Raw genomic sequence first — 27,088 nt, forward strand, 5'->3', positions numbered from 1 at the left:
CAGCGTGGTAGTTACTTTCCAGGGAAGGGAAAGAATTGAACTTGGAACAGGGCCAGGGAGAGGTGTCTGGGAGGCTGGCATTTTTAGTCACAAGGATGTTCACCTTATGATGACTCATTAAAGCTCTGTGTTTCTTATTTTTTTTTTATAGGTTTGATTTTACAATAAAAAAGTGAAAAAGAGGGGAGGCAGAGGAAGACAGAAAGAGTGATTTTGATGGTGGTGGTGGGAGGGGGGTGGAAGCAGCTAACAATTTTTGCACACTTTTTTTCAAAAGTTATTTTTTTGGCTGCGCCTCCAGCATGTGGATGTTCCCAGGCCAGGGATCAAACCCGAGCCACAGCAGTGACAATGCCAGATCCTTAACCACTAGCCCACCAGGGAACTCCTGTTGCCCACTTTTAATTAGATCCTGGGTTATCTAATTAAACCCTGGCTTTTATCACTGCTATTATCCTCATTTTTCATGTGGTGAAACTGAGGGTTTACAAAAGTTAAGGAACCTGAAGGAGGTCTTAAGTGGTCAGCCTGAAATTTGCTGATGACTCGAAAGATGAATATTCCCACAAATAAAGGGAGGAACAAGGCCCTTTCCAGGCTCTCTCTCTCTCTCTCTTTTTTTTTTTGTCTTTAATGTCTTTTTAGGGCTGCACCCATGGCATATGGAAGTTCCCAGGCTAAGGGGTTGAATTGGAGCCGCAGCTGCTGGCCTGCACCATAGCCACAGCCATGTAGGATCCGAGTTTCGTCTGTGACCTACACCACAGCTCACAGCAATGCTGGATCCCTAACCCACTGAGCAAGGCCAGGGATCGAACCCACATTCTTGTGGATACTAGTCAGATTTGCTTCTGCTGTGCCACAACGGGAATTCCCTAAAGAGGAAGGCGTTTTAAATCAAATACTTTAGGAAATAATTTATATAAAGAAAATCAGTCACTAGGTTTTAAAAATAAATTTTGGCTATCAAGTGAGGTCATACCTTTTATTTATTTGTTTATTTTCAAAGTTTTAAAATCTTTTGTTATACATAAGAGATTATAGGAATGTTGAGACTTAAAAATGGTCATTGGGTCCCAACTTAGACCAAATCCTGGAAACTCAGTGCCTGCTGTAAGTTTCTTATACTTTGGAAGAGAGAAATTCATCTCAGCAAAATACATGAAAAACTTTCAGGACAGTATCCAAATCGAGACAGAGAAAGCAAGCTTTGAAAATATATCCATTTTCCCAAGCAGCTTAATTTTAATTCAGTGATCCATACGGATGTACAATAATAATAATAAACTTTTTAAAAAATGAAATGCATATTTACTAAGTGAATGAATAAAACTTGGCTCCACATTGCAGTCACTGGGGGTTCCTGGACGCCTCCCCAAAGGCACTGATGTAATTATTCCAGGGTGTGGTTTCAACGTCAGATTTTTTTAAAAAATCTTTTTAATTAAAAAAAATTATTTTTATTTATTGAGATATAGTTGATTTACAATGTAAGCAAAGTGATTCAATAATACATATATATGTATATATAGGTATATTTTCAGATTCTTTTCCATTATAGGTAATTATATGATATTTAATATAGTTCCTGTGCTATAGAGTAGGTTCTCATTGTTTATCTATTTTATGTATAGGATTGTGTATCTGTTCATTCCAAATTAGGATTTATTCCTCCCCAACCCCTTTGGTAACCATAGGTTTGTTTTCTCTGTCGCTGAGTCTGTTTCTGTTTTGTAAATAAGTTCATTTGTATAAAAATTTTTTTTTCTTTTTACAGCCAGACCTATGGCATATAGAAGTTCCCCAGCTAGGCCTTGAATTGGAGCTGCAGCTGAGGCCTACACCATAGCTATGGCAACACCGGATCCAAGCAGCATTTGAGACCTACGCCACACCTGTGGCAATGCCGGATCCTTAACCCACTGAGCCACAAAGGGAACTCCCTATATCATTTTTTTAGATTCCGCATATAAGTGATATCATATATTTGTCTCTGACTTCATGCAATATGATAATCTCTAGGTCCATCTGTGTTGCTACAAAAGGCATCTCATTCTTTTTTATGGCTGAGTAATATTCTATTCTCTCTCTCTCTCTCTCTCTCTATATATATATATGTATAAACACATATACACATACCACATTTTATGTACTCATTTGTCAATGAACACTTAGTTCGCTTTCACATCTTGGCTATTAATAGTGCTGCTGTGAACATCGAGGTGCATGTATCTTTTAAAATTAAGAGTTTACTCTGGGTATATGCTCAGGAGTGTGACTTTGGGATCACAGGGTAATCCTATTTTTAGTTTTTCAAGAACCTCCATACTGTTTTCCACAGTGGCTGCACCAGTTTACATTCCCACCAACAGTAAAGGAAGGTTCCCTTTTCTCCACACCCTCTCCAGTATTTATTATTTGCAGACTTTTTGCTGAGGCCATTCTGACTGGAGTGAGGTGATACCTCATTGTGGTTTTGATTTGCATTTCTGTAATAATTAGCGAGGATAAACATCTTTTCAAGTGTCTGCTGAGGACACACCTTTTAAAGAAAAACTGTTAAAAATAAGATGTCTTCTTGTCTTTCCAAATCACTTTGAAAATTACAAAGCAAGCTGTTTTATCTTCTAAGTTAAAAGCAGGCCCTTTGAATGCACAAAACCTATTACGCTTTTTGTGTTCTCTACCAAGAAAATTCAGATGCAGGACCTGTTATTAGATGACCAGAAGCGTGGCTTCCTGAATTTGCAATTAGTGGATTGTCCAGAAGAGGGCACTCGTTCCCCAGGCTACTCAAAGCTTGACTGGGGCGAAGCCGGAACAGCTAAGAACAAGACATAGTCCACCCAGAGGACTGAGAACAAAAGGGTACATTTTTAAAAAGCAAAAGAAACCCCATATTTAATACTGTATCTCATAATCTCCACAAATAGCCTGGAACTTGGCTGCAACTTGTCACAGACAGGCTCAAATTTGCATTATAAAAATAAACTGGAAAGCATGTGTGTGTATTTTTTAATGGTATTGTTTGCTTAGTGTAATAAATTCCATCCTAGTAAGGCCTATTTATTTCACAGCCAGTTTTGCCTGACTTGTGTTTTCCCAGAATGAAATGCACTCAAGCATTGCTGAACGGCAAACCAATAGATCTAAATATGAATCACACATCTGGTGGTAAAATGGTGGTAGTAGGACCTTCAGGACTGCCCCCGAATCAAGGCCCGTGTTATCCCAGATTTCGTTCTGGTGTGCTCCTGAAAACACAGCCCATCCACATGAATAGGTTTACTCAAATAATTATGCTTTGAAAAACTTAGAGCAACTCTCACAGCCTGTTTTTAAGAAAACCCTAAGTATTCCTCAGTAAACACAAAGAGAGGAGTATTTTCAAGCAAGCAACCCCAAGCAAACACACAGATGGAAATCCAGCCCCCTTGTGTACTTACAGGTCTTTAAGCTCCTAATATTGACATTAGTTTCTGAGGTCTCCTGTCCACGTTCTTTTCTCTAGCAAACAAGCGTGCTTTAATCTATAAAGAGGCAGGTTTTGCTGCTGCTCTGAAAAGATGGGTTATTTGTCTCCCCAAGGACAAAAGGTAAGTGAACAGTTCAGAAGAGCTGATAGGCTGAGCTATTGGGAGCCACCAGAAAGAAGTCTCCGTGAGCAAAATAAGCTCTTTTGCATAAGCTTTAGGGATGTGTTACAGAATCCAGGATATAGACCCAGAACAAGAGACAGACAATCGGAAGATTACAGTGTTTGAGAAGGATTCGGCTACAGCTTTTTCTTAGGGTCTGTGTGACAGTATTACCTTGAACTTCAGCATGCCTTTCCAAAAGGTATTTTTAGAAGCAATTATGTTAAAAGCTTTGAGCTCCCTGGAGTTTTATCTCTATGGCTATCTTTTGGCCTAAGGCACCTTAAGGTATTGAATTAAGTGAGTTTCCTCTTAAAAAGAAGGAGCTTCCATATATAAAGAAGCAGCCACGCTGGCAGCACACAAGCCAGAGGCATCAGAGAAGGCCAGGTGCATTTGGGTAGGAGGTGAGTGTTGTTGTTGTGGTTGTCATTGGCAGTCATTGTCCCTCTTGGGGTAGAGTGATTAGGAAAGGGGCCTGTGCAGTTTTGATCAAGGGTTCAGGTGTTCCTGCCACCTCCTCCCAGGAAGGTCCCCAGGAGAAGAACCAAATCGTACATAGGAGAGCCTTCAGCAGGCTTCCTCCCTGAGTCCAGCTCAATTTCCTTGCTGGATGAGCCCAGGCACCCCTGCTACCAGCACCTACAGACCCAAAACCTGTTCAGCCAAACTTACCCCTCCCTCTGGTCACATCCTCCATCCGTGCTGCTTTCAACTTCTGTTACTTCCTGTTCATTTTCTGGAGCAGGAACTATTATCCTGGGGCCCTAAGGACGGCCAGCTTCAGGGTTGGGAATGCCCTGAAATCCTAAGTGAGAGGTGTGGTTATAAAAATGTGCATTGTCTATTCACAATAGCCAAGACATGGAAACAACCGCAATGTCTGTGGACTGGTGACTGGATAAAGAAGATGTGATACACACACACACACACACACACACACACACACACTCACACAGTGGAATACTATTCAGCCATAAAAAAGAATGAAATAATTCTATTTATAGCAATATGGATAGACCTGGAGAGGTGAACTAAGTCGGAAAGAGAAAAACAAATGTGGTATGATATCACTTAAATGTGGGATCTAAAATATGACACAAATGAACATATCTACAAAACAGAAACAGACTCCCAGACATAGAGAACAGACTTGTAGTTGTCAAGGGGAAGGGGACGTGGGGGAGGGAAGGATTGAGAGTTCGGGTTTAGCAGAGGAAAACTATTATGTACAGAATGGATAGACAGCAAGATCCTACCCTACAGCACGGGGAACTCTATTCAATATCCTGTGATAAACCGTAATGGAACAGAATATGAAAAAGAATATTTATGTGCATAACTGAGTCACTGTGTTGAAATTAATACATAGCAGAAATTAATACATAGTAAATCAACTATATGTCAATAAGATAAATTTAAAAAAATAAAACATGCATTGTTTTGTTCAAAGGATGAGCTTTAACTTTCACTGGATTCACAGAGGGACTGACCGTTCCGGAAGGGCTGTGGATATTGCCCAGAGGGATTGTGAAGGAACTGAGGTTGGAGAAGTTGCAGTGATTCAGTGACCTGACAGGTAGAAGAGCCCCAAAGAGCTGACAGAGCCTCCCATGGCATTTAGGCAACTGAGGGACCTTAGAGGTCATCCAGGCCAAGTCGTTGATTACTGAGACAAGCGGAAGTCCCTGGGCCAGGAATTGAGCCCGATGTAGCAATGACAATGCTGTATCCTTAACCTGCTGAGCCACCAGAGAACTCCTCACTGATTTGATAAAGAAGAAAACTGAGTCACAATGTCCCACAGTTCGGGAGTAGGCCAGCCCCTGGGTCCTTAACTCCCACTCGGGAGCTCCTTCCATAACACTGCTCAGAATGATCAAGTTCTTCTAGTTCTAATCCTGGGAATTGTGGGGAGGCATCGGCAGGAGAGCCCTGACCTCCAACGTTATTAAAGGCAGTTCGGACTTTACAGGGTTTATGTAACCAGCATACTGATGGGAGTGCAGCCTCGGGAACACCAGTGTGAGTCTTGATTCTGCTTCTTTCTTTTTTTTTTTTTTGGCCAAGCCACAGCCATGACAATGTCACGTCCTTAATACACTGAGCCACCAGGGAACTCCTTGATTCTGCCTCTTTGATGTGACTTTAGTAAAATTATATAACTATGTGCCTCAGTTTCCTCCTCTGTGAATTGGGAATAATAGCAGCACACACCACATAAGATTTTGCTGTGAGGATTAAACGAGCAGCTGTCTCATGTATCTAGAATAGGGTCAGACACATATTAAGCACTCATCATCATCTGTTATTGAAATGGTACAAGCATTTATTAAGCACCTATTATATTCAAAGCATTATGCTTGACACTAAGGACACTAAATCAAGACAAAGACCCAATTTATTCTCTTCAGTCAGGAGTGGGTGGTGGGAGAACTAGTCAATTAAAATGTATTGTGGAGGAGTTCCCATTTTGGCTCAGCGGGAACGAAACTGACTAGTATCCATGAGGATGCAGGTTCAATCCCTGGCCTCACTCAGTGGGTTAAGATCTGGTGTTGCCATGAGCTGTGATGTAGGTCACAGACATGGCTCAGACCTGGTGTGGCTGTTGCTGTGGTGTAGGCTGGCAGCTACAGCTCCGATTTGACCCCTTGCCTGGGAACCTCCATATGCTGCAGGTGCAGCCCTGAAAAAAAAAACACAAAAAAGAAAATGTATTGTGGAGTTCCCTGGTGGCCTAGTGGTTAAGAATTCGGCATTGTCACTGCTGTGGCCCAGGTCACTGCTGTGATGTGGGTTTGATCCCTGGCCCAGGAACTTCTGTATTCCATGGGCTTGACCAAAAAGAAAAGAAAAGAAAAGAAAAGAGAAGAAAAGAAAAGAAAAGAAAATGAAATGGAATGGAATGGAATGAAATGAAATGAAATAAAATAAAATAAAATAAAGTGAAAGAAAGTAAATAAAATAAAATAAAATAGGAATTCCTGTCGTGGCACAGCAAAAATGAATCCCATTAGGACCCATGAGGTTGCGGGTTCAATTCCTGGCCTCACTCAGTGGGTTAAGGATCTGGTGTTGCCATGAGCTATAGTGTAGGTCACAGATGTGGCTCGGATCCCGCGTTGCTGTGGCTCTGGCGTAGGCCGGTGGCTACAGCTCCGATTCGACCCCTAGCCTGGGAACCTCCATATGCTGCAGCTATGGCCCTAAAAAGACAAAGGAAAATAAATAAATCAATAAAATAAAAATAAAATAAAATGTGTTGTGTAAGAGCCTCCTCGATAGTGGTTGACCCAGTGATCTTGGTAAATGGGAGAGGCCCTAACACCTAATGTCTTAAAATTTCCCTGAGACTCAAAATGCAAAACTACACAGATAAATCAGTCTGCTCTGTGGCTCTACTTACCAAGGGACCCTGGAGTGCTGAGAGTATAGGACTTGCCATACAGATATCAGAGGCAGGGATTGGACAAAGGAGCTCAGTTGGGAGCGAGGGTCCTGGGCAGGCCTGCCTACGCTGCCAGGGTAGCTGGGATCTGATTATCCCCCAGAGTTGGGGCCAACAGGAGCAAAGACACAGAGAAGCAGAGCTGGGCTGATTTCCTCCGTGGTGGCTGTGTAGGCCTGTGGCCAGGACCCCAAGTTTACTAACCCTGTGAGTCAATACAAAGCCCTCTGTGTTAGTCAAGATTCTCCAGAGAAATAGAACCAATAGGACTTGGATATTTAGAAAGATATCAGAGTCTCCATCGTGACCCAAGTGGGATCAGTGGCATCTTGGGAGCGCTGGGATCCAGGTTTTATCCTTGGCCCCGTCCAGTAGGTTAAGGACCCCGCGTGACCACAGCTGTAGCATAGGCTGCAACTGAGGCTCGGATATGATCACTGGGCCCGAGAACTCCATATGCCACAGGGTGGCCAAAAAAGAAAAAAATATATTTGAGAAAGTGGCTATCCGGCTATTGGACACTGCTAAGTCTGAAATTTTCAGAGCAGGCTGGCAGGCTGGCTGTTCAGACAGGAATTGAAAATGCAGTCTTGAGTTGGGGGGTGGGGGTGGGGTGCGTGGAAACTCAGGCAGAATTTCTTTGCTGCCATCCAGAGGCAGAATTCCATCCTCTTCAGGGGACCTCAGGTCTTCCTCTCTGAAGGCCGTCAACTGATCAGACGAGGCCCACCCACACTGTGGAAGGTGATCGGCTTTTCTCAAAGTCTACTAATTCGAATGTACATCACATCTAAAAAACAGCTTCCCACCAACATCTGGACTGGTGTTTGACCAAACAACTGGGCACTGTTGGCCCTATGGTCTAGCCTAGTTGACACAAAATTAACCATCACACCCTCTGACTCTAACACTCACCAAAGGCTGTCAGCCCCTGTGAAGACAGAGGGAAGGAGAGCCTTTTCAGTTCTGTGGGGTTTTTGTTGTTGTTGTTTTGCTTTTTAGGGCCACACCTGCAGCATAATGGAAGTTCTAAGGCTAGGGGTTGAATTGGAGCTGCAGCTGCCAGCCTACACCACAGTCACAGCAACTGAGGATCCGAGCTGCATCTGCAACCCACACCACAGCTCATGGCAATGCTGGATCCTTAACCCACTGAGCAAGGCCAGGAATCGAACCCATATCCTCATGGATACCAGTCCGGTTTGTTTCTGCTGTGCCACATGGGAATGCTCTCGGTTTAAAGCCCTGGCAAATCTGAACGTTTCCTTCCAACTCTTGGTGCCCTTGTCACTTCCTCTGCAAAGGTGCTCCCTGATCCCACGCCCTGAGTGTGTGCCTGTCCTCCGTGGAGCCAGTGCCTGCTGCCCGCCCCGTGACCCTGCCAGTTCTGGGTTGTAACCCTGCGCTCATTATTCTGACTCTGTCTCTCCTCCTTGGACCCGCAGGGCCTAGCGTTCACCACATATACCACACACAGCAGGCACTCAATCAATGTTTTTTTTGGTGATGACATTCTTGCTTCTGAAATTCCGACTGAGTCTCCAAAACCAGTGGAGAAAGGAATTTAAGTTTCCTGTCCAACCTTGCTGCCCGGACAGCCTAGTATCTGAGACGGCAGGAGCCTGTGTACTTATGTGAAACACTGAACTCACCCAAGCCCACGCCATGCCATGGCCATGAACACAACTTTTCTGTGGAACTGCTAACAGAAGCTCCTATTTGTCTTACTCACCATCAGATAAAACCTATGAGTCACTTCCTCAGGAGTGTGGGTTCAAACTAAGGATCTTGCTGTAGAAGTTTCCAGACTCAGTTCTCTGGGCTTGTCTGATGTGCATTCCTTCCTTTACCCTGAAAGCATTTCTTGGATGCCGACTGTACCAGGAACATAATCCCAGTCCTCACAGAACGCGTGGCCTAGGTGTCAGGTTTTCACATAAAGAAATGCCAGGAGTTCCCGTTGTGGCTCAGTGGGTTAAGAACACGACGTGAGGATGTGGGTTCGATACCCTGGCCTTGCTCAGTGGGTTAAGGGTCCGGCACTGTTGCAAGCTGTGGCATAGATCACAGATGTGGCTCAGATCCTGAGTTGAGGTATAGGCTGGCACCTGCAGCTGTGATTCCACCTGAAGCCTGTGAACTTCCATATGCTGCAGGTGCAGCCCAAAAAAGACAAAGAAAAGAAATGCCAGATTCATTTGATATTTTGCCCTAAGGGAATGTGGTGAATCTCGGTCAAAATGTTATGCTTTTTCATGACCTCATCTTTTTTTTTTTTTGGCTATGCTGGTGGCATACAGAAGTTCCAGGGTCAGGGATCGAACCAGTGACACAGTCATGATCTGAGCCATAGCAGTGACAAGGCTAGATCTTTAACCTACTGAGCCACCAGGGAACTCCCTTCATGACCTCATCTTTTTTTGGCTTTTTAGGGCCGCACCCACGGCATATGGAGGTTCCCAGACTAGGGGTTGAATTGGAGCTGCAGCTGCCAGCCTACAGGACAGCCACAGTCATACCAGGTCCAAGCCGCATCTGCGACCTACGCCACAGCTCACAGCAACACCAGATCCTTAACCCACTGAGCAAGGCTGCAGATCAAACCTGTGTCCTCATGGATGCTAGTCAGACTTGTTTCTGCTGAGCCATGACTGGAAGTCCCATGACCTCATCTTTAAACTTGACTCCAAGTCAAAGTTTTAGGCATGGTGAGGCACTGGACCACCTCAAATGTATGCCATTTCTTCTCTAGTAGAATGTGAGATATAAGCATGCCCCATATCAGTCTGTAAATTCTGACCCTTTAGCCACTGAAAACTTGGAAAGACCAAAGTCAGGGAAGAAAATTCCCTGTTTTCCCCCTTTCCCTGGTCAACACTTTCAAATTGAACTTGGAAAACCAGGGAGAAATAGAGAAGTTTCCTTTGTAATTATCATAAAATTAGCATACCATAGGAGTTCCATTGTGGCGCAGGGGAAACAAACTTGACTAGGAACCATGAGGTTGTGGGTTCAATCCCTGGCCTTGCTCAGTGGGTTAAGGATCCGGCGTTGCCGTGAGCTGTAGTGTAGGTCGGATCTGGCGTTGCTGTGGTTGTGGTATAGGCTGGCAGCTGCAGCTCTGATTGCACCCCTAGCCTGGGAACCTCCATGTGCTATGGGTGTGGCCCTAAAAAAAAGACCAAAAAAAAAAAAAAAATTAACATACCGTGGAATTCTAGATTACAAACCAGAAAAGGAAATTTGTCCAGTGTGATGCTTTATAAAACCCAGGATGTCTCAAAATACAAACTATCCTCCAGTTGCATCTTGGTTTACCAAGCCCCTCCGTATACTGTCGCCTCTGAGATCTCCCTCTTTTGCTGGCCTTGTGCATGGAGCCTGGGAGGTGAGTGATTCTTGGCATTGGGTTCTGTTCCCTGTGGTAAACTGAGGACATTTCCCAGGAAGGTTTCATCTCCATTCTGCCATTTTCCTTCCTCTGTCTGGATCAGGAAACACAGCCTGCCTGGTCTGTACAGTATGTACCACAAAGAAACTAGATTTGAGATAGAGATTTTCCAGGGGGAAGGGGAGAGAGTGGAATAGACTGGGATTTGGGCTTATTAGATGCAAACAATTGCATTTGGAGTGGATAAGCAAGGAGATCCTGCTGTACAGCACAGGGAACTATATCCAGTCACTTGTGATGGAGCATGATAGAGGATAATGTGAGAAAAAGAATGTATATATATGTGTGACTGAGTCACTTTGCTGTCCAGTAGAAATTGACAGAACACTATAAACCAATGATAATGTAAAAAATAAAAATCACTACAAATAAAAAGGATTTGGAGTTCCCATCATGGCTCAGTGGTTAATGAATCCGACTAGGAACTACAAGGTTTCAGGTTCGATCCCTGGCCTTGCTCAGTGGGTTAAGGATCCGGCGTTACCATGAGCTGTGGTGTAGGTTGCAGATGTGGCTCGGATCCTGAGTTGCTGGGGCTGTGGTGTAGGCCAGTGGCTACAGTTCCGATTTGACCCCTAGCCTGGGAACCTCCATAAGCTGAGGGAGCGGCCCTAGAAAAAGGCAAAAAGACAAAAATAAATAAATAAAATAAAATAAATAAATAAAAAAGGTTTTTCCATATGAAGTACAATATGAAAACATTGAGAAAAAAAATTACAAAGGGAGTTCCTGCTGTGGTGCAGAGGGTTAAGGATCTATGGCAGCATGGGTTTGATCCCTGGCCCAACACAGTGGGTAAATGATCCGGTGTTGCCGCAGCTGAGGCATAGGTCACAGCTGCAAGTTGCATTTGATCCCTGGCCCGGGAATTTCCATATGCTGTAGGTGCGGCCATAGAATAAACAAACAAACATCCAGCTACTTCAAGTCTAAAGAATTGCATTTCAGCTATAGAAATTAGATTGCTATGGAATTTTAAATCAGTAGAATATGAAGAGTAGTTTTTGTTTGTTTGTTTTTTGGGATTTTTTTGCTTTTTAGGGCTACCCTTACAGCATATGGAAGTTCCCGGGCCAGGGATCAAATGCAACCTGCAGCTGTGACCTATGCCTCAGCTGTGGCAACACCGGATCATTTACCCACTGAGTGAGGCCAGGGATTGAACCTCATCTTCTTGGATACTAGTTGGGCTCGTTACTACTGAGTCACAATGGGAACTTCCTGGAGAGCAGTTTTGACATCATGGCAAATTGAGCCAAGACCAATTCTCCGCAGTCGGTTCTGGTAAATGTTTAACAACTAGCTCTTCCCAAAGTGTTGTATGTGTATATAAACTTATCACACATTGTCTGGATTTAAAGGACGTGCGTAACATATAATTTACAAATAATAATTAAAAAAATATTTTTGATAGTAAATTTCATATCACCACTTGATTTTGGCAGAATGTTTTGTTGTACTTTGCAGAACACTTATGTCTGTAGGCAACTTAGGTTTGCAATCCAACTATGATCTGATAAATGGAGTGGCATTTTTATCTGCCAGCTCATTTCCTAATTGATTGTTATAAAATCTGGTATGTGACTCACTGTTAAACTATTTCTCATGCTTAGACAGAGTATAGTCATTTTTTTTTTTTTTTTTTGTCTTTTGTCTTTTGTCTTTTTAGGGCCATGCCTGAGGCATACAGAGTTTCCCAGGCTAGGGGTCCAATCGGAGCTGTTGCCACCGACCTACACCACAGCCACAGCAACACCAGATCCGAGCTGCGTCTGCTACCTACACCACAGCTCATGGCAACACCGGATCCTTAACCCACTGAGCAAAGCCAGGGATCGAACCTGCAACCTCATGGCTCCTAGTCAGATTCATTTCCACTGTGCCACAACAGGAACTCCAGACTTTTTTCTTGTCTTTTGTCTTTTTAGGGAGATTATATTCATTAAGTTGAAGCCTCTCTCAGCCTCAGCACTAGACATGACCTACTTTTAAGTTTAATCTGCCTTATCAAGATTTTCTCATCACCCTCTTAATTCTAGACTGGGGATTGACAAACTATGGCTAGTAAGCCATTCTGGCTAGGAGCCCCTTTTATAAATAAAGTTTTATTGGAAAACAGCCACACCCATTTGTCTACATAGTATCTGTGGCTTTTGTCTTGCCAGGGCAGAGGTGAGTAGCTACAACAAAATATTTACTTTCAGGTCCTTTATGGAACAAGTTTGTCAACCCTTGAGCTCGCTGATCCACAAATGATAAATCAAGCCCTGATTTGTGATATTAGCAGATTTCTGGGTTGGGGGTACCCCTGTTGTGACCAGTTTCAAGCTGCCACGTCATGTCCCTGAAAGCAGAGTTGGGAAGAAGTGCCGAGTAGAAACTATCACACAATAATCCCATCAGGCAAATACAATTAAGTGTGAATGACCTCAGGAGCACAGAGCACAGTAAAACGTAGTACAATAATTTGCAAGTGACAAGTTTTGAGGTTTTATTACCTTTGTTTTTAATCTTAATGTATTTAACTGTGAACTTCTATGATTTAATTTTTTTTTTTTTTTTTTTTTTTTGGCTCGTGGCATGCAGAAGTTCCTGGGCCAGGAGTCGAACTTATGCCATAGCAGCTACCTGAACCACATCAGTGACGAGGCCAGATCTTTAACCTACTGCACCACCAGGGAACTCCTATATTTTCATTTTTAACAGTGTTGGTGTTTAGCAACCAGATCAGAAAATTCCTAAAAATTTAAAATTCAGTTTTTAGGAACTGATACAGGCCAACCTTAGTACACCACGGCCACGGTAAACTAAAACTCGTGGAAATGCTGGTTAAACTATAACATGTAAATGATAACAGGTGCTAGAAACAAAAAGGGACCTTGGAGCTGGAGCTACAGTGGTGAGTGAGCTAGAAATAGGAGAGTGGGCCCAAGGGCCAGGGGCTATCAAACCCTAATGCCCAAATGGGGATAGGAGCCATGACTGGGCATGCTCAGTGTAACTGACCCAGCACTAAACAGGGGGCCGGGAGGGCAGCCCCTATTTGTAAAGAGATTAGAAAAACTCCCCAGCAGCCCAGGTAATGGCAAGGAGGCATATCTCTAGCCTGGGCAGATTTTTTCTTTATGTCTCTTATGAGAAGTCAACATCCCTTGGAATTCACTGCTGGCCTAGAGGTTAAGGATTTGGTGTTGTCATTGCTGTGGTGTGGGTTCAATCCCTGACCTGGGAATTTTTGCATGCCGTGGGCACAGGCAAAGAAGAAGGAGGAGAAGGAAAAGGAGAAGGAGGAGGAGAAGGAGAAAGAAAAATCAAAATCAAAATTCCAAGCTCATATTGTCTGTGGAATGAGGATATCACAAGCCAAAAATACTGCAAAAATTGTCCCTGGCCCAGTGAACTCCTAGGGCCAGGGCAGAGGCAAACATTTTTTTCTCTGACAAACAGGTTCCAAATTTCAAGTCACGTACTAGGAGAATGCATATAACCAAGGAAGCGTTTGAATCCAGAAACGTAAAGAATTCTGCAATTTCAATAAGAAAAAACAAACAATCCAATGGGAAAATGAACAGAGTATGGAATTAACAATTTGCGGAGGAGGAAAAATATCTGGCCATTTAAAAATGGGGAAAGAGTTCCAGTTGTGGGGCAATGGAAGGGGATTAGCGATATCCCTGCAGCACTGGGACAGAGGTTCAATTCCCGGCCCAGCACAGTGGGTTAAGGAGCCAGCATGGCCACAGCTGGGGCGTAGGTGGTGACTGTGGCTCGGATCTGATCCCTGGCCCAGGAACTCCATATGCCGAGGGGCAGCCAAAAGAGAAAAATGAATAAATTAATAAATAAATAATAGGGAAAAAGGCTCTACCTCATTGGTAAACAAAGAAATACAAAATAACATAAGGATCTTGCATTTCTTTTTTCATTTTTTGCTTACTAGGGCCACACCTAGGGCATATGGAGGTTCCCCGTCTAGGGGGTCGAACTGGAGTTGTAGCTGCCGGCCTACACCACAGCCACAGCAATACTGGACCTGAGCTGCATCTGTGATCTACACCACAGCTCACAGTGATGCTGGATCCTTAACCCACTGAGCAAGTCCAGGGATCGAACCCACATCTTCATGGATCTTAGTCAGGTTCATTAATTGCTGAGCCATGAAGGGAACTCCTGGACCTAGCATTTCGTAACTATCAAATTGACAAAAATGTTAAAGATGTTATAACCAGATATTGGCCTGACAGTGGGGAGGTCAGAAACCTCAGCCAGTGCTGGTGGGAACAGAAAAGACATCACCACAGCAGGGAGCAATTTATCATCATCCGAACAGTGCAAATGAAAGTGGAAAATGTCAGTCTGTGGGGATGGCTAAGTAAATTGTGGGGACGTTCATACATTGGAATACCATGTGTCAGATAAACAAAATAGAACAAAATAGATCTATGAATACTTGGAAATACTCGTGTGAAACCAGATAGATGCAAGAGGCTTTTTGTACCTAAAAAGGAACAGAAATGCCCTATAGTATGGTATATAAATGCACTAAACAACAGCATATATTTTGAGATTATAAAATCATGGGTGAAGGATACACACCAGTTTCAGGACCATGACATCTGAGGAGGAAGGACAGACACGGGAAGGCAGTGAGGGCACCAGCTGCATTTATAAAGATTTCTTTCTTTCCAAAAATGTGTGAAGGAAAGGTTGCAAGATGTTCAAATGTGTTTAGTACTAACGTTTGGCATGTGGGTATCTGCTAAATTATTTTGTCTGCCTTTTGTGTGTGTGTTTGAAAACTTTTTTGAACAGTGTCTAGGGAATAGTCATGGCTAAATCCACTCACTGGATAAATTGTAGGAAATTGGAACTCGAGGCCCTTCAACTCCAGCTATTGAGCTATTTTATTTTATTTTATTTTTTAAATTTATTTTTGGCTATACCCACAGCATGCAGAAGCTCCCAGGGCAGGGATTGAACCTGTGCCACAGCAGTGACAATGCCAGATCCTTAACTGTTAGGCCACCGGGGAACACCTCTTTCCCTTATTTTATTTTATAATGATTTTTATTTTTTCCATTAGAGTTGGTTTACAGCGTTCTGTCAATTTTGTACCGTATGGCAAAGTGACCCATTCACACACATATACGCATTCTTTTTTTCACACTGTCGTCCATTATGTTCCATCCATAAGTGACTAGATTTAATTCCCAGTGCTATAGCGCACGATCTCATTGCTTATCTATTCCAAAAGCAATAGTTTGCATCTACTAAGTCTAAACTCCCAGTCCATTCCTCCCCCTCCCCCTTGGCAACCACAAGTCTGTTCTCCAAGTCCAAGGTTGTTCTCCAACATTTTCTGTGGAAAGGTTCACTTGTGCCATATGTTAGATTCCAGATATAAGTGATTTCATATGGTAATTGCCTTTCTTTTTCTGACGTACTTCATTTAGTATGAGAGTCTCTAGTTCCATCCATGTAGCTGAAATGGCATTATTTTGTTCTTTTTATGGCTGAGTAGTATTCCATTGTGTATATATACCATACCTTCTTAATCCATCCATCTGTTGATGGATATTTAGGTTGTTTGCATATCTTGGCTAGCATGAATAGTGCAGCAATGAACATATAGGTGCATGTATCTTTTTCAAGGAAGGTTTTCTCCAGATGTATGCCCAAGAATGAGATTGCTGGGTCATCTGTTTCCCTTATTTTATAAGACAGAAAAAACAGGGGGTAAGGTAATTTTGGAACTGAGAGTCATCTGAATATTTTCTGGCAGAAATTTTGCCCATTGTAGTTGGCTACTAGATATTTATGAAATAAATGGGAAATGCCCTCACAGAGGGTCTGCTTGCTGCCCATTGTTTTATTATCACTTACCCAGGAGGCCTGAGACCAAAAGTCCTGTTCTGCTCTGGTGTCTACTGCTAGCCCGGGCATGGCTTTCACATTAGAATGCATGGCCATCACGGGGAACCGACTAAAAATGCAGATCCCTTGATTCTGCTGCCAAAGAGGGGTAGGTGAGGCTGGGAGGCATGGGGGAGTGGTGACAGGTTATTTTTAACTTGCACTTCATTGTTGGGGCTTGCAGAACAAAAGCTTCAGCCTTTTGCCCACTTTTGCTAAGTACCTGCCTTGGTTCCCTCTTCTTTGAAAAAACAAACCAACCAACCAACCAAAAACACGGGAGGAAAGGAGGCCTGGTTTACTGCTGGGGAACATGAGCCCTTAGAAACCAGGGCAAGGCTCATCACCCAAGCTCACGGAAAAAAAAAAAAAAAATACTGACAAGTCGCCAAAATGAAAGTAGATTGTATATCTAGTTAGAAATGGAAGCAGCAAGTTTCCACTGTAAGTGCCAGGGTGGAGGTCGGGTGTAAGGTAATGCTTGAAAGAAAGGGGAGTCTGGTCTCCCCCATCCCTCCTGCTCCATTCTCAATGGGTGGAGGGAGAACCCCTGCTTTATTCATAGCTGGGTCCTTCCCTTGTGTCGTCTCTCCTATTCCAGTTTGTGAAGTGTTCTCAGCCTCTCTGATTTAAAAAAAAAGGTGGAGGGACAAAACTTTGGCCACATGCTCATTATTATTACATTGTAGGAGGAGTTCCTGTCATGGCTCAGTGGTTAACGAATCCGACTAGGAACCATGAGGGTGCGGGTTCGATCCCTGGCCTTGCTCAGTGGGTTAAGGATCTGGCGTTGCCGTGAGCTGTGGTATAGGTCACCAGATGCAGCTTGGATCTGATATTGCTATGGCTGTGGCGTAGACCAGCAGCTACAGCTCTGATTAGACCCCTAGCCTGGGAACCTCCATATGCCACAGGTGTGACCCTAAAAAAGGCAAAAAGACAAAAAAACAAAACAAAACAAACAAACAAAAACAACCTTGTAGGAGAGGCCCAGCATGAATACGAAGATGGCCACTGACACCCTAAATGCAGAATGCACTCACCCTAAATGCAGAATTCACAGACAGACAGAAGGACAGACTGGTGGCCAGAACTCCAGAATGACATAAACTAAACCTTCCGTGACACACTGCCCCTTCACCCTCCAAGGCACCCTACCAGGCTAAAGTCCTAGACAGGATCTGTTGCTGGCTGCAGTGGCCAGGGACATCTGCCCCCTTGGAGGTTGATGAGTCTTGGGGGAGGTCATCGAAATGACCCACGTGTCTTTCCCAGTAACCGGAAGCCAGGCAGGGCAGAGGCCCTGACCCAGGCTGAGCTGGCAGCTCCATCTACTTGGGGCCTTGAAACTTGACTTAGTGAAGCAGTGGCACGAATGAGGAGACTGTGTCTCAGGCAATAACCATCGTGGCAGCAGACAGATGTCCAGAGTGTTGTGTGGGCAGAACCTTCATAGCCAGGTTCTCGGCTGGGAGCCCGGCTGAGTTCTGCCTTGTGTTCCTACAGTTTTCATTCGCCCCTGTAGCTCTTATGAGTTACCCAGTGTCCTTTTAGCACATTTTTTTTCTAATTGAATCGTCTGATGTCAGTGTCCATTTCTCACATCTAAGAACCCTAGCGGAGGAGTTCCCTGGTGGTGCAGCAGGTTAAAGACCCAGCGTTGTCACTCCTGTGGCTCTGGTTGCTGCTATGGCGTGCCTTCAGTCCCTGGTCCTGGAACTCCTGCACAGTGTGGGCATGGCCAAAAAACAAAACCAACCAATCAACCAACCAAAAAACAGCACATTCAACCAATGCTTCAGAGAGAGGAAGATTTCCAGAGAAAGGAAACTACCTACTTAAAAAGCAATCACTGGGAGTTCCCATTTTGGCTCAGGGGTAATGAACCTGTCCATGAGGACGAAGGTTCAATCCCTGGCCTCACTCAGTGAGTTAAGGATCCGGCCTTGCTCTGAGCTGTGTTGTGGGCCGGCAGCTGTAGCTCTGATTCCAGCCCTAGCCTGAGAACTTCCATACGCCAAGTGTGTGGCCCTAAAAAGCAAAAAAAAAAAAAAAAAAAAAAAAAAAAAAAAGAAAAGGAAAAGAAGAGGAAAAAAATCAATCACCATAGATCACCCCAGAGATGATAAAATCGGGAGCGTCAAAGCCTCATTTGTATTTCATGATAAATACATATCAAAGATCTCTACGCATTGAAGAAATGGCCCAAGCCTTTAACCCAGAATTTCCTGTTCTAGAATTTTATCTCCAGAAACATTCCCACAAGGATGATGCTAGCTCTTGGGCTTCAGCTACATAAGCATGATGGTGGTACCATTTTCAAAAGCCCGGTGGAAGAAATAAGTTGGGTGGAGGGGGTGGGAAGAGAGGGTGACATTTAGGAAATGTCAAGTTTTCGATGCTCCTGAAATAGCTGAAGGAGGTACTGAGCTGGCACTTGGATGAGTGTAAGAGTCTGCAAGTTAGAGATATTCGAATGAAGGAATAAATACGGACGTCATCAGTAAATAGATGGTGTTCAAAGCCATGGATGAAAACCCTTAAGAAAAAGTAATGGAGGAGTTCCCACTGTGGCACAGCAAGTTGAGGAGCTGGTGTTGTCCAGTGGAGGCACAGGTTTGATCCCCAGCATGGTGCACTGGGTTAAGGATCTTGCTGAGGCTGTGGTACAGGTTGCACCTGCGGCTTGGATTCAGTCTCCATCCGAGAATGTTCATGTGCCACAGGTGCATCCATCAAAAAGAAAAGAAAAGAGAAAGAATAGAAAAGAAAAGAAAAGAAAAGAAAAGGACCGAGGAGAATGAGAGGGCATGTGTTGTGATCAGGGCGAGGAGAACTGGATGAAGGAGACGGCTAAGAAGGGTCTGGTAGGATGGGAGGAAAGGTGGAAGCTTACCTGATCAGGGAGAGCAAGAGGGGAGGGTGATTCAAGGAAATGACACTGGGCATCTGTGTTTGTTGCACCTTCCAGGATGGGCTGTATTAGATGAAGCTGGATTTGACAGCCCAGAAGTCATTGATGACCTTGATGAGAGGTGTTTCAGGGGAGGGATGGAGCCAGAATCCAGACTAGCAGGGATGGAAGCGTGAGTGGTAGGCGACGAACCAGAGGTAATTTTATTGTAGACAGTTTGCTGGAGAAGCTCTGTTCTGGGCAGGAGAGAGAAGCTGAGGGCTGGGGAGTCAAGGAAAGAGCATTTTTCTTTCTTGATGGGTGATTCCAGCCTGTGTTTGTATGTTAGTGGGAATGATCTAGTAGAGAAGAGATGGTACGAGAGAGACAACCAGAGAAAAAATGCCCCCCTTCACTCAACAAGCATTCAGTGTCCATACACGTCAGGTGCTGTTCTGGGTGCAGGTCATAGAGCACGGAGTGACCCAAACAAGGCTGCCACTCCCATGAGCTTCCATTCTGGGGGTGAGTTCAGGCAAAGGGGTGGCTTATTTTTTTAAGATTTTTTTTTTTTTTTTTTTTGGTTTTTATTAAATCGTGGATTTTTTTTTTTTTTTTTTTTTTTAGGGCTGCACTCATGGCTTATGGAGGTTCCCAGGCTAGGGGTCTAATCAGAGCTACAGCAGCTGGTCTACGCCACAGCCACAACAACAGCAGATCCAAGACACATCTGTGACCTACACCACAGCTCATGGCAAAGCCAGATCCTTAACCCACTGAGCAAGGCCAGGGATCAAACCTGCAACATCATGGCTCCAAGTCGGATTCGTTTCCACTGCGCCACGACGGGAACTCCGAATTGTGGATTTTTATACAGTACATACATACAAATATGCAAACACGTATACAAATACAGAGGAAGCATCTTTTAAAATTTATTTTTTATATTTAGGTTTATTTAAGAACTTTTTGGGCCACGCCCACAGCATGTGGAAGTTCCCAGGCCAGGGATCGAACCTGCACCAAAGCAGTGACCCGAGCCACAGTAGTGACAACACCGGATCTTTAACCTGCTGTGCCATGAGAGCACTCCCAAAGGGGTGGCTTTTGATGGGTGTGAGACAGCTGTAGGTGTGGATACATTTGTAGGGTAGAGGGTGGGAGTTGAGCTTCCGTCTGACAGCTAAGGATGAGGCAGGTCATGAGTTCGCCTTAAAGGGGGCGGGGGAGGAGGTTCCATGGGGGCTGTGAGGAGGGAGGAAGATCTGCCATCACTGCCTGGGGAAAGCAACTCAGTGAAAACCGCAGCCTAGCCAAGAAGTGCCCACGCGCGGCTGTGGTCGTGAATGTACAGTGAAACCAGTCAGCCTGATGGATTGCGTGGTTGTTTTTCCTGCTGGGGCAGCCGTGCAAGGGCAGGTAGGTAGAAGGGCAATATCTGAGTTGGTCAGGGGTGGGGTTTTGCCCCCAGAGTATGGCTTTGAGAAGGAGCACCGGAATGGAGGGGGTCCCCCAAGGAGAGACCAGAATGATGGAGCTTGTCATCCAGGCAGGCAAGGAGACAGGTGATGAGGCAGGCAGATAAGACAAAGGGAGGGAAAGTGGGGGCTCAATGAAACCAAGCTCTTGGGGTGGGGGTCCCAGGGCCTATAGGAGAGCCAGGAAGATGGGGATGTTTGAGAACCTTGTGAAAAGGCCGTGGGAAGAGATGGGCGCACAGCCAAGCCAGGGAACACCTGGAGCCACCAGAGGGTGGAAGCCGCAAGGGACAGTCCCTCCCAGAGCCCTCAGGGGACTGTGACCCCGTCCACACCTTGATTTTCAACTAGAGTGGTGAGAGAATCAATTTGTGTTATGTTCAGCCACCTCATCTGTGTAACTTGTTACAACAGCCCCAGGAAACTAGTATAGGACTTAGCAGCTCTGGTGTTGGTTGGCTCCACTACGTGGAGGTAAAAGCCCCTGAGGATGATGACAGGAGGAGAGGCTGGGGGGAAGTTCCTGAGTCGGAGCAGAGTTAGTGAAGAGGGGGGATGTCAGAGGTTGTAGAAACAGCAAAGAGGAAAGGCAGGCTGTGATGTAGCTGCATCACACAAGCTCAAATAAGCTGTGGTTCCATTCTGTTATTCTATTCTATTCTATTCTATTCTATTCTATTCTATTCTATTCTATTCTATTCTATTCTATTCTACTCCACTCCACTCCACTCCACTCCACTCCACTCCACTCCACTCCATTCCATTCCATTCCATTCCATTCTATTCTATTCTACTCTGTTCTATTCTATTCCATTCCATTCCATTGCACTCCATTCTATTCTATTATGCTCTGTTCTATTCTGTTCTGTTCTGTTCTGTTCCATTCCATTCCATTCCACTCCACTCCATTCCACTCCACTCCACTCTACTCTATTCTATTCTACTTTATTTTATTTTGGCCACACCCGTGGCATGTAGAAATTCCCAGCCCAGGGACTGAACCCATACCACAGCAGTGACACATCAGATCTTTAACTGCTTGGTCACCAGGAAATTCCCAAAGCTGTGGTTTTGAAAGAAAACAAAAAGGGAAATAATTTGGAAATGGCAATGGGAGACGGCTCTGAAGGAGGCAGGGTCCTGGGGGTAAAGTCGGGGTTCAGACAACACAGAGGTTGCGGCAGCACTGCAGGAAGGGGATGGAGGTGTGCAATCCGCCAATCATAGCAGAGCCAGGGGGGCCTGGGAGGGGGCAGGGGTCCACTTAGGGGAGATGGAGAGCAGCGTGGGGACAAGTTGAGGACAGCTGCCTGGAGGCTTGGGCTTCTCTGGGGTCCCAGTGGGTAGGCTGGTGAGGCCCTGGGCACAGAGTCCTGGGTCTTGGGAGGATGGCAGACTCTGGGTCAGGGGCCCTGCTTCTGGACACTCACTTTGACTGTGAACCTTGGGGGACCACTCAGCATGCAGTGGGCTCTATAGCTTCCAACAGTCATTTCCCAAGGGTAGAGCTGAAGTGTTTGGGCTTGTTTGTCTAGATTAATGTCCAGATAACATCTCAAGATGTCTAACAATACGCCTTCTGTTAAATAAATTGATACACCATTACAAACTATGTGGTTGGAGAACATGGGAATAGACTTACAATAAATAACAAAGTGCAAAACTCGGGTTACAAAACATACAATATGGTCCCAGTTTGGCAAAACAAACAAAAGTTAATCCACAGGCATATGCAGGCCTGGAAATAGACGATACGCAAAACTGGGAACAAGAGTCCTCTGTGGATTCTCATGAGGGTGAGCACCTTAATTTTCTTCCTCCTCTACTGTGTTTTGCAAAATGACAAAGAATGCTCACCGCGTTTGTGATCTGAGGAAAAAAAGAAGACTCATGGATGTTGACACCACACTTATGATTACGAAAGGGAAAATGTGGAGGGAGGGGTAAATGAGGAGCTTGGGTTACATATATGCACTACATGTAAAAAATAGACAACTAACAAGGACCTACTGTAGAGCACAGGGATATATAATATATAATAACCTATATGGAAAAAGAACCTGAAAAAGGACGGGTGTATGTATATGTCTAACTGAATCCCTTTGTTGTACACCTGAAACTAACACAACATTAGAAATCAATTATATACCAATACACTTTTAGGAAGGAAGGAAGGAAGGAAGAGAGAGAGAGAGAGAGAGCGAAAGAAAGAAAGAAAGAGAAAGAAAGAAAGACAGACAGAGTTCTCTTCATGGCTCAGCAGTTAATGAACTGAATGAGGATCAGTAAGATTCAGGTTCGATCCCTTGCCTTGCTCATTGGGTCAGGGATCTGGCACTGCCATGAGCTGTAGTGTAGGTCATGGAAGCAGCTCGGATCCTGCATTGCTGTGGCTGTGGTGTAGGCAGGCAGCTGTAGCTCCAGTTCCACCCCCAGCCTGGGAACTTCCATATGCTGCAGGTGCAGCTCTAAAAAGCAAAAAATAAATAAAAGTAAAAAGGAAGGAAGAAAGAAAATTAGTCCTAACTAATAAACTAAAAAAACCCATTTTTTTTAATGGTCACACCCATGGCATATGGATGTTCCTGGACCAGGGACTGAATCCAAGCCCAGCTGTGACCTATATCACAGCTGTGGCAATGGCACATCCTTTAACGCACTGCCCTGGGCTGGGGATAGAACCTGCACCTCCGCAGTGACCTGTGCCACTGCAGTCAGATTCTTCACCCACTGCACCACAGCGGGAACTCCTGGTTCAAAACAATTTTTTTTCTCTCTCTGAGAGGAAGATTTAAAGAAATGTTCATGGTTCCTTCTGCTCACGATGAACATGAGACCTCCCCTCACACCTCAGGCCCTTCCCACCCACCAGGGTACTCATTCCTCCTCTGTAAATCAGGTGCTGTTGAGCTTGGTCCGGAGCTATCCCTCTAACACTGGTTCAAAGGACCTGGGGCTGGCATGACTGCAGTGTTCTCATCTGGGGGCCTTTTCCACAATGTCCTGGGTGAGTGGGCTCCAGGACAGGGCCTGTTCCCATTTGGACGTGACCTCCACCATGTGTGCAGCCACTTTTTCCTTTTCTTTGAAGACCTGCCTGCTCTCATCTGGTGCCTTCGAGGGAGTCCAGAACCCTCAGCCTTTATTCCTCTGCTGGCAACCCTGGCTGCTTCTGGTCCTCCCTCCCCCACCTCCTCTCCAGCTCCCCCCATCCTGGCACTTAGCCTCAGCTATCTCTTCTGGCTCTGCTCCTGCCCTTGGGATTCTGCCAGTAGGAACGCTCCTCAGGTTTAGACTTAGCCTCTGGCTCCTTTTGTCCCAACAAGATGCTCCCCTCTCCAGGACCCCTCTGGTCAACCCCTTGCACAGGCTGGGTCTTTGAAGTCAGAGAGGGGAGAGGGGAGGAAGACCTGGGCAGACTTCTTTCTATGTATTTCCAGTGATTTGCATTTGGTTCAGATGAGCCCATCTACTAAGAGTTTTTTCTCCTAATTCAATTTGAAGCCCTTTACCAATGGATCTGCACATTGTCTCTGCCCTCTTAACAGCCACTGACGAGGAGTTCCCACGGTGGCTCGATGAGATCAGTGGCATCGCTGCAGAGCCAGGATGTAGGTTGGATCCCTGGTCCAGCATAGTGGGTTAAAGCATCCCACATCGCCGGAGGTCGCAGCTGTGGCTCAGATCCGATCCCTGGCCTGGGAATGCCGTATGCCACAGGGCTGCCAAAAAAACCAATAAATAAATAAATAAATGAATAGTTTTTTTTGTTAAAGCAAGAGTTCAATAAATATATATTTGAGGGAAAATAAATATACCTTAAAAAAAAAAGAAAGAAAGAAAGAAAGCCATTGACAAGCTTGTGGAATGAGCTCAGGCTAGAGACCAGGTGCAGCTTTCAAGAAAATTCCCACAGGACTGACGTTCACAGGACATAGTAACCGAACCTGCCTAACACGGATGATTCAGCCCTCATTTCTCCACATGCTGACAAGGCCAAGGTCAAGGGCCTTGCTGAAATCCCAGTGGAATCTCGGCACTCCTTGGTCTGCGGGCCACGGTTCTTCCTCAATCCCTGTGCTGCTGCTGGATTTAGAGCCCGAAGCTTCCAGTCTGCACAGGGATGCCCGGGGCAGTACTGGTCTCCGGCTGAGAGGACATATGTGAATGTGCCTTGTGGCTCATAATTTAGGAGTGTCACCCAAATGATTTGCGGTTGACAGTTGAAACCTACCAGGACAAGGCTGGGAGGCCGGTGTGACTTGTTCTTGGTGCTCCGGGCCCCTCCCAGTGATCAGGACTGCTCGTTCTAAGTGCTCACAAATCATCCATTCAATCACCTGTCCTACAGTGTTGCTAGGAATTAAAAAAAAAAAATCAATCTCAATGGTCTATAGCTCACGAAAGGAATCCTCTTCCTGCTTTTGAATATTGAAGTAAACCTGCATAGCCTGATGGGTCACTGACATGGGAGTAGTTTCCAGACCATGTATAGAACTCCCATCAATCACTAAGAAACAGATAAAGAACCCAAGACAAAAACTGGCCAAGGGCACGGACGAGTGGCTGACAAGAGAGGAAACACGAATCCTGAGAGGCTCCACCTCAAGCGCAAGCAGGGAAATGAAAATTAAAATTTCGAGGAGATATCAGACACAACTTAGATTTACAAGGAGATCCTGCTGAATAGCATTGAGAACTTTGTCTAGATACTCATGTTGCAACAGAACAAAGGGTGGGGGAAAAGATGTAATTGTAATGTATACATGTAAGGATAACCTGACCCCCTTGCTGTACAGTGGGAAAATAAAAAAATTATAAAAATAAAATAAAATAAAATAAAATTTCGAGGAGAAATCACTTTGCACCCTTTAGATCAGGAAATATGAAAGTCTGATGATTCCAGAGTTCCCATTGTGAGTCAGCAGCAACGAACTCGACGAGCATCCATGAGGACGCAGGTTTGATCCCTGGCCTCGCTCAGTGGGTTAAGGATCCAGCATTGCTGTGAGCTGTGGTGTAGGCTGGCAGCTGCAACTCCTATTCAACTCCTAGCCTGGGAACTTCCACATGCTGTGGGTGCGGCCCTAAAAAGCAAAAACAAAACAAAACAAAACAATTTCATTGACATTAAAGCTTTCATCTGAATTCCCCTGGAAACGTGAATGATCTGTGATCAGCATAGGTTGGTGCTCCTGGAGCACCAGTGTCATCACTTCTGCTTCCAGCATCCAGTCATTCCCAGATCGACCACCCCGAGTGGCTGGTGTCGGGAGAGAAGGAGCTGTACAGGCGGGGGTGGGAGCAGGAGAGCAGCACCTCTGGGTACCTGAGGAGGATGGCAGCACTGAAGGCCCCTGGGATGTTTGGAGCTTCTGGAATTTCTCTGTAATTTCCCATGTCTGACCCTCATCTTTTTTTCTCTGTGATTTGCCAACAATGAGCCTTAACTCCAAAGGAATAAGAGCAGATTTATGGGAGCAACAAGACAAAAGTTGAGCTTTTTTTTTTGTCTTTTTTTTTGTTGTTGTTGTTGTTGTTGTTGTTGCTATTTCTTGGGCCGCTCCCGCGGCATATGGAGGTTCCCAGGCTAGGGGTTGAATCGGAGCTGTAGCCACCGGCCTACGCCAGAGCCACAGCAACGCGGGATCCGAGCAGCGTCTGCGACCTACACCACAGCTCACGGCAACGCCGGATCGTTAACCCACTGAGCAAGGGCAGGGACGGAACCTGCAACCTCATGGTTCCTAGTCGGATTCGTTAACCACTGCGCCACGACGGGAACTCCCAAAAGTTGAGCTTTAAGACTGTCTGCTCAGCAGGTGATTTTGGGGGGCAGAAGAAACCCAAGGGACAGGGGTGCAGCTGTGACAGCCAGAAAGGGAGGGAAACCCCCCAAGCACCAGGCCTCCTGACAACAGGGGGCAGCGGGCCTGGGTCCCAGAGGAGAGCCAGAGCACAGAGCCAGCCAGAGGCCAGTGGGCTTCTAGAGACCCCGCCCACTTTCTCTAACAATAGGTTCCTTTATACTTCTCTGCTTAGAATTTTATTTCTGAGAAACTCCTCTTTTAAATTTTTTTCTTGACCATTTTCTTTTCCAGAATCTCAGACCTTCGCATCTGCCACTCTGAAGTCCGATTACCATCCCAAACATCAAGCATCCTACAAAGACCCCTCGTGAGGACTCCCCTGTTATTTGTTCTAGGAGCCTATGCTTGGGGTACATGTGGAATCAAGCCCCCACCCCCACTCCCGCAAGCCCAC

At 45.2% G+C, this 27,088-nt stretch overlaps 1 protein-coding gene across 2 annotated transcripts in view; it reads right to left on the reverse strand.

Annotated features, from left to right (window-relative positions):
* Positions 1-3,602, reverse strand: part of TRIM2 (tripartite motif containing 2) — a 191,670-nt gene extending 188,068 nt beyond the window's left edge. For both annotated transcript variants that reach the window (XM_084972648.1, XM_084972641.1), the window contains exon 1: positions 3,447-3,602. The gene's annotated coding sequence lies outside the window, so the exon portion shown is untranslated. The remainder of the gene's footprint in view (positions 1-3,446) is intronic.
* Positions 3,603-27,088: the final 23,486 nt, after the last annotated feature.

This window comes from Sus scrofa, chromosome 8 (assembly GCF_054392235.1).
Source record: "Sus scrofa isolate SSC_HxYL_T2T_F1_AM1 chromosome 8, Sscrofa_HxYL_maternal_Yorkshire_Landrace_v2.0, whole genome shotgun sequence".
In the NCBI taxonomy this organism is placed as follows: domain Eukaryota; kingdom Metazoa; phylum Chordata; class Mammalia; order Artiodactyla; family Suidae; genus Sus; species Sus scrofa.